At 42.0% G+C, this 8066-nt stretch overlaps 1 pseudogene; it reads left to right on the top strand.

Annotated features, from left to right (window-relative positions):
• Window positions 1-7168: 7168 nt before the first annotated feature.
• On the top strand, window positions 7169-7646 carry LOC104660110 (annotated as a pseudogene).
• The last annotated feature ends 420 nt before the right edge of the window (window positions 7647-8066 follow it).

Below are 8066 nucleotides of genomic sequence, written 5' to 3' on the forward strand. Positions count from 1 at the left end.
TAACAAAGTCCAGGGGACAAAGAAAGAAGTGTCTCTCCTTGTGTTTCTTTGTTAGAACACAGAAACACATTCCTAAATGCCCTCAGACAGATTTTCCTTCACTTTGAATTGACGACTAGGATTGAATCTTGTGCATATCCCCAGATCAGTCATTTGCAAGGGAAATTTGAAACACCATGAGTGACCTCCGCTATTCATTTGGAGAGTAGTTGACTCTAGGCTTCCCTTTTCACTTTATGTCAGTCACATTAATAATGTGGGGGCCACATAAACTACTAAAATACACCACAATTTCAGTGTAATATGATATTCTAAGATGGTTGCCCATTTCATGTTCTATGGCCAGATTCATTAAGGATTCAGCTGCATTCCTGCGCAGCCTGTGCTCATTCCAAGCAAAGCTGGAGCTGGGAGGAGAAGAGGCAAAACTTCTTTGGGATATTACTAACTCCCAGGGTTACTTTCCCAAGTACATTTAATACTGGATGCCTGTTGTCCAGAGAGGAAAGTAATCTAGGGATGACTGCAACTCTCTCCTGCGTTTAATTCAGTGTGTATCAGGGAAGCTCATAAAACAGTCTTCCAGATTACTGATATGTAACTCTATTAGAATTTAATTTACTGTAAGATAATTATAGCAAGGTCTCTCCGTGTAAGACCAATAAAAAGTGAACAAATTTTCCCTCAGGAGAAAAGTTCCTCCCCAGACGTTCACCTCTATTCACTCAACATGAGCATCATCCTTGATTATTCCCTTTTCCTCATCCTACAGCTCGAATTCAGCAGGAAAACCTTCCATTCCGCTTCCAAATGGATCAGAATTCCTCCACCTCTCTCCGAAGTAGGCCACTTCCTAGTGACCTGGAGAGGGCGCTATTGGTTGGACTGCCTCGTGGTCTATCCTCTTCCCCCAACTCTGTATTACTGCTCAGCCTTCCAACCCGTTCCCAACACAAGAGTCCAGGAGAAACTTAAAAAAATGTAGACTTCACATCACTTCTTAAAATCCTTTAATAATCTTCCATTGCATTAAGAATAACATACATACGTACTCTTGGCTGTGGCTTGTAATGTACATGTTATTACTCCTACTCTCCTCTGTATTCTCACCTGGTACATCCTACCTTTATTTCAGCCACACTGGGCTACTTTCTGCTATTGGACATAGTTAAGTGTTTCCCCATCACAGGACCTTCAGTCATTCTCTTCCCTTTGCTTTGACCATTTTCCCTCTGTTCTTTGGATGGCCTTTTCCCCCGCTTCTGAGCTGGTCCCAGCCCAGTCATTACTTTCCCATTGTGGCTTTCCCTGCTCACGAAATAGAGTAGGGACCCTTTTTAGGGGCCTGCTGGGCCTCCCAAGCATAAAAATGAAATTAAAAAAAAAAAAAACTTGAGTCCTTTCAAGGAAAATTGAAGACACCTGAATAGGTTTGAGAAGTAAATGACCAACCTGATAAGCAAGACGATAATAATAGCTTAAACAACAGCCACTGAAGCAAATTAAACAAGATATTTGGTTCTCTATACAAACTAAAGATAATATCTTGACACGTGTAACTCAGTTGTTTTTTAGAAACCCAGATCCCCACCGCATGGAAAATGCCAACTGCTGTTGTGTAGGCCTCAGATAAGGGGAAACCGAGGACTAAACTCTGACCTCTGTTCTTTGCTCTAAATATCTTCCTGAGAGGCCTGGAGGAAGTGACATCCACAGGCCAAACTGTAACATTCCCTTCCGTTGACCCCAAGTTTTTGGACAAAGCTTTGCTTCCTTAATCAATTACAAATCAAAGAATCTCTGAATCCACCAATGACCTGTAAGCCCCCACTTCAAGATATCTTGCTTTTTTGGGCCAAATCAATGTGTGACCTTCATACATTAATTTGCAATTTTGCCTGTAACTTCTGCTTTCCTGAAATGCACCCCTGTCTTTAAAAGCCCTCGCCTGTAAGCCATCAAGGAGGTTGGGTCTTAAGTGTGAGCTGCCTTTCTTGCTTGCTCGGCACCATGAGAATAAATGTCCTTTTTTCTCTTGCTGCAAACCTCAGTGTCAGTGTTTGGCTTTACTGTGCTAGGTGAGTGGACCCATGGTCAGTTTGCTAATGCTCACACTATCTATACAGACTTTCTCCCTTGGGTCGGGAGTGGTAGCATAATTTTAACCTGTTCTTTACCTTCACAAGCCTCTTCCCAGTTTGTACTTGTGTGCTTCTTTGTTTCCCTGTTTATTATCTGGGTCCCTCACTAGACCTGATGCTTCATGAGGGCCAGGTTGGTTTCATTCTCTGTGGATAGGGTCTAATGAATAACCCCCCTGTATCATGGTGATTCCCTTGAGTATGGGTAATGTCTCTACCCTGCTAGCACCTAACAGAATGTTCCCCACATACTATGTCCCTAGTATGCGTTTATTGTTGAATGAGTGGGTACCTATTGTTAGAAGACTAAAAATTAGCATTTGACTACAGAATCAAGAATGCAGGAATGGATTTCTCATTAATTTGAGAACTTCAACTGCATCACTGGCAAACATTCCACAGGGTTTGTGATGTTTTCAGTAAGTTTAGAGCCATGATAGAACATAGCTTTTTTTTTTTAATGAGAAAAGATAATACTTGAAAAGTCAGAAAGCCAGAAGAAAATAATTGCAAAATAGGTGAGTAGGAGAATCACCTCATCCAAATCTAACCTGATCATGTGAAGCAACCTCACAGACTCGTGGAAGGTTGCAAACAACTATAGATAAATCTCTTTGGTGACATATAATAAAAGTTTGGCCTTGTCAGTTTTAGCATCCCATTTCACATTACCCCATGGCTAGTTGAATCATTTCAGACATATATTGTTAGCACTACATAGTACTTATGAACCTAGTTTAGTGCATTCACTCATTTAAGGCTTCCACAACCTCGTCAGATAGATTTTATTATTACAACGATTTTACTGAAGCATAGAGAGGTTAAGTGACTTGACAAAGATCACCCAGCTAACAGGTGGCAGAACTAGGCTGCAAACACAGGCCTATGATTATCAAAGGGTAAAAGACTCTCTTGGAATGAGCACACTGAGGAAACGAAAGATGAATGTGAATTAGAGTTATAAATGTTAATGATTGTTTTCTTTCATAATTGTCATAGTTCTCTGCATCCCACAGATAGTACCTGTGTCAGCAGTTTTTGTTTTCGTTTTTAAATAATTTTAGGCAGGCACAATGTAATGTGTAAACATACAAATGCAAAAAATATAAAATTAAGTGATTTGTATTATAAAGAAGTTTTGCTTAGTTCCTTGAAGTAGCATCCTAGAGGTACTATTTGATAGCTGAACATTAATTGATTAGTAAATTGAGGAAAGACGAAGGGAGAAGAGTAATGGACCAGACTGAGGACACCTGGGGGTGCTCTGCCCTGCTTAGCTCTGCAACTCTTACCTTCTCTGGGTCTCAGTTCCTCGGCAAACTTAGGATACTGGGTTAAGTGCTGTCTAGCTCAAACCAACTCTAGCTTTGTATAATTTTGTACAAAGGTACTGATATGTTAATAGAAAAATAAAGGCCAGGTATGGTGGCTCATGCCTATAATCCCAGCACTTTGGGAGGCTGAGGTGGGCGGATCACCAGGTCAGGAGATCGAGACCATCCTGGTCAACACGGTGAAACCCCGTCTCTATTAAAAATACAAAAAAAAAAAAAAAAAAAATTAGCTGGGTGTGGTGGTGGGCACCTATAGTCCCAGCTACTCAGGAGGCTGAGGCCAGAGAATGGTGTGAACCCGGGAGGCGGAGCTTGCAGTGAGCAGAGATTGTGTCACTGCACTCCAGCCTGGGCGACAGAGCAAGTCTCTGTCTCAAAAAAAAAAAAAAAAAAAAAAAAAAGAAAAGAAAAGAAAAAAAACTGTGTAACTATTCTCTTATTTTAGACATGGGTTTTCAGGAAGCCATCCTAATCGTATCAGTTCTATCTTCATAAACATTCTAGTTCCAACTAGAAGATTGCCTCTAGTCTTAAATACCTTCTAACCAGTTTTTTTACACTATTACTGGATTTTTCTTTTTGAGATAAAATTCTTGGCTTTTCATTCCCCTGCTTAGGGTCCTTCAATAGCTACCCTTTCACTGAGATATGTCCGTGACCAAACTCGTTCCTATTCTACCTTGAACTTTGTGCTCCTCTCGACCAAACCATGTGCAGCTCTTTGAACTTCACAAGCTATCTCACATCTCTATGCATTTGCTCTGGTTATTTCCTCTGCCTGGAATGCTACCTCTTTCTGTCCCTTGCTTGTTTGGTGGACACTTTCAAGATTCAGGAAGATGTCAGCTCTTCTGTGAGCCTTTCCTGCCTGGACATTCTTCCATGAAGCAGGTTCCCCATTACCCCGCCCAAGATAGAACTGACTGTTCCTTCTTTGGTGTTTCCACTGTCCCCAAAGCCAGCTTCTCTACCTGAGACATGTTAACATTCATCGTCCGTGTACTTCTCCTAATGCTCTCAACAGTAAAGAACATGTTACCTTCATCTTTGCATCTCCAGCATTTAGCACAGTGCTCCGTATATGGTAGCAGCTCAGTAGATACGAACAGATGAATAAAAAGATGAATGCAATTTGAATGAATGAAAAGGCATCAACTGTCTAAAAAGTTATTTTAAGTTTTCAAGTTTTTTTGGCCTAATGCTTTCAGAGATGGCAATGGAAGAGAAAAACGTGTGAAGAGTGAAAGAATGTTGCAGGGAGAAGGTCTTTCATTTCATTGTGTATATTGTTTTCAGTTGCTTCCGATACTATGATCTCTTCTGGATCTTGTTAATGAAATTTTCAAGTATTTGATATGATATTAATAATGCTCCAATATATATTTTGAAAACACTCCTAATTTTATTTGGACAGAAAACGAAAAAGGCTGGACGAGAGTGCACATGCTGCAATAGGAATTAATTTGAGAGCATAGTGGTTCAGAATACAGTAATTATTTTGGGCTGTCTTTTCAAATTCAGTGAACTCAGATACTTATATGATTTTGAAATATTGCAGTAAATGGACCAAAGCCGACTCCAATATGTGAAAGATAGATTTTATACACATGCTTACGTTTTTGATTAATTTATTCATTATTCAACCTACATTCATTGAGCACCTTCTTCTGCTCAGCTGTACCCTAGATGCTTTGGATTCAAAAAGATGGATTGGCAGATGACTCTTCGGTTATTCTAGACAAAGTCCTTGATGCTTGGAGAACGTTTTGCATTCATTTGTTGTCATGGTGATAGTTGCCCCACACAGACTGTCCAGGCACCCCAGCTCCTGTTGAATGTTCTGTCCTCTTCACCGCCTTTCCAGCAGTCCTCTGCTAGTTCCTCTAGTGTATAGTATGTGCTCCCACCTTTGAGCCTTCCAACAGGTCTTTCCCTATGTGAAACCCTCTTATCAGAGAACTCAACTCATCTTTCAGACTTGCTTGGGTCAGTTCATCAAGGGAAGCTTTCCCTGATCCCATAATCAGACCAGCTCCGGGGCTGTAGTGGTGCTTCGCAGGCCTTGTTGATATCACAATTAATTAATAATGAATTTAGCTGCTTAATATCTGGTCTTCCTGCTGAAATATAATGTATACAAGAGGATGATCTGTGTACCTGTTTTTCCCCATCTACTTCCAGAGTTCAGTCACGTGATGATATGGAGAGATTTTTAATAAAGATTTGCTGAATGAGTAAATGAACTAATATTGGCAGAATTGCTAGGATGGACTAATTCCTCTTTGCCCTCTCCCAGCCCGTGTCCTGCCTTTCCTCATTTATAATAAAAAAAAGCTTAATGGCTTGATGATACTCGAAGAGCAATTCCCTTTCCTAAATTGAATCGTACATATTTGAACTCGCATAGTACATAAGGTCCTGTGGCTGTCAGTGACACTTGAGTATCCTTCTTACTGCTTCTCAAGTGGAAGGAAAGAACAGGAGAAGGAAGGTGATCCCTTTCTCAGCCAACCCAATCTTAGAGAAATAGGAAAGATCAATTGTGGGTATAACAACAGCAATCTCTTTCCCCGCATGAAAGAATCATGTTGCTCATTCATGGTTAAAGTAGGATTTTAAAATAGCCAATCTAGCAAAGGCAGTGAGAATCAGGAGCAGAGACCAAAACATGTAACAATTCATTTTAGAAAAATGTCCTATAAACCGATCTCACAGTTGGAACTTAAAAGGCCCCAGATACAATCATGTTCTGTAGAGCCCCTGAAATTGCCTCTGGCACTAAAGAGATCCTAAGCAATATTACTCAGGGAGGAAGAGGAATAGGGCATCCATCACATTGTCATGTTCTGCCCTGTTCTCAAATTACAAAGTCAGACTCAGTCCAGAGTTGAGGGATGGTGTTCTTATTCTGCTTTTGTCTACCCAGTGTAGGTTATGACGGCTGGCTGGGGAGTGTGCTCCTCCAGCTTGTTTTTAGAGTCCATCTCGCTTGATTACCTCGACATCCCTTCCTCCTGGCCTGTGAGATCTCTTCCTGTATGCTGTCTCATTTTTCCATATTAAGGTGGCTCTAAATATCAGGCTGCCTTAAAACCCCTGAAGTTTTCTTTTCAGAAGGGGTTTGGAAGTCTCACTAAGCTCACTAGCAGAACAGAGCATTTCTTTACTCTGTGGAAATGGACGAACTCAATATGACATCATTTCTGCTGCAGCCTTGTCTGCTTCCATGACTTTTGGAAACCATATTCTAATGAACATCCGGTGACCCTGTTTCTTTGGTTCTGACAAAAATCAGAATTGTACCCACTCTTATAACACATTCTCTTGCATTTCCCTAAGACTCCAAGGGTTAATATCCTTTAGGGTTTTATCATGCCTTTCCAGACTGTCTCTTTGCTTCATCTATATCAATGGCATCAGTTTCACTTGGAGCAACACGATTCTTGGCCCTATCCCAGACCTACTGAATCATTAACTCTGGAAGAGATGCCCTGCAATCTGTGTTTTCACAGTTTATACAGGTAAGCTTGGTGGAAGTTTACCTTTGCATTGACTTTGCATTAACAAAAAAAGGGCTTCTTCATTAAATTAATAGTTCAGGAGAAATTGAAACTACTAGGGAGAGGGAGGGCCTATTGAGAACCATCCCAGCAACCTGACCACAGCTGGTCTTCCCTGGACACCACGAACCACACTTTCCAAACCTTCTTCACTCCTGCCAACAGCGGCCGCCCCTGCAATTATGAGATGCTCAAGGAGGAGCATGAGGTGGCTGTGGTGGGGGCGCCCCACAACCCTGCTCCCCCAATGTCCACCATGATCCGCTTCAGCAGTGAGACCTCTGTGCCCGACCATGTTGTCTGGTCGCTGTTCAACACCCTCTTCATGAACTCCAGCTGCCTGGGCTTCATAGCATTTGCCTACTCCATGACGTCTAGGGACAGGAAAATGGTTGGTGACCTGACCAGGGCCCAGGCCTATGCCTCCACCACCAAGTGCCTGAACATCTGGGCCCTGATTGTGGGCATCATCATGACTGTTCTGCTCATCATCATCCCGGTGTTGATCTTTCAAGTCTATCGATAGATCAGGAGGCATCATCCAGGCCAGGGGCTCTGCCCGTGACCTGTATCCCACGCACTCCATCTTCCATTCCTTGCCCTGCCCCCGGAGCCAAGTCCTGTATCAGCCTTTTGTCCTCACACACTTTTACACAATGGCATTTAATAAAGTGCACATGCTTCTGGTTAAAAAAAAAAAAAAAGTCGAGAGCCAGGTGAGGTGGTTCACACCTGTAATTCCAGCACTTTGGGAGGCCGAAGCAGGTGGATCACGAGGTCAAGAGATGGAGACCATTCTGGCCAATGTGGTGAAACCCCATCTCTACTAAAAGTACAAAGATTAGCCGGGCATGGTGGCAGGCACCTGTAATCCCAGATACGCAGGAGGCTGAGGCAGGAGAATTACTTGAACTTGGCAGGCAGAGCTTGCAGTGAGCTGAGATCGCACCACTGCACTCCAGCCTGGGTGACAGAGCGAGACTCCGTATCAAAAAAAAAAAAAAAAAAAAAAAAAATTCAATAAAGATCAT

Source organism: Rhinopithecus roxellana, chromosome 9 (assembly GCF_007565055.1).
Source record: "Rhinopithecus roxellana isolate Shanxi Qingling chromosome 9, ASM756505v1, whole genome shotgun sequence".
In the NCBI taxonomy this organism is placed as follows: Eukaryota; Metazoa; Chordata; class Mammalia; order Primates; family Cercopithecidae; genus Rhinopithecus; species Rhinopithecus roxellana.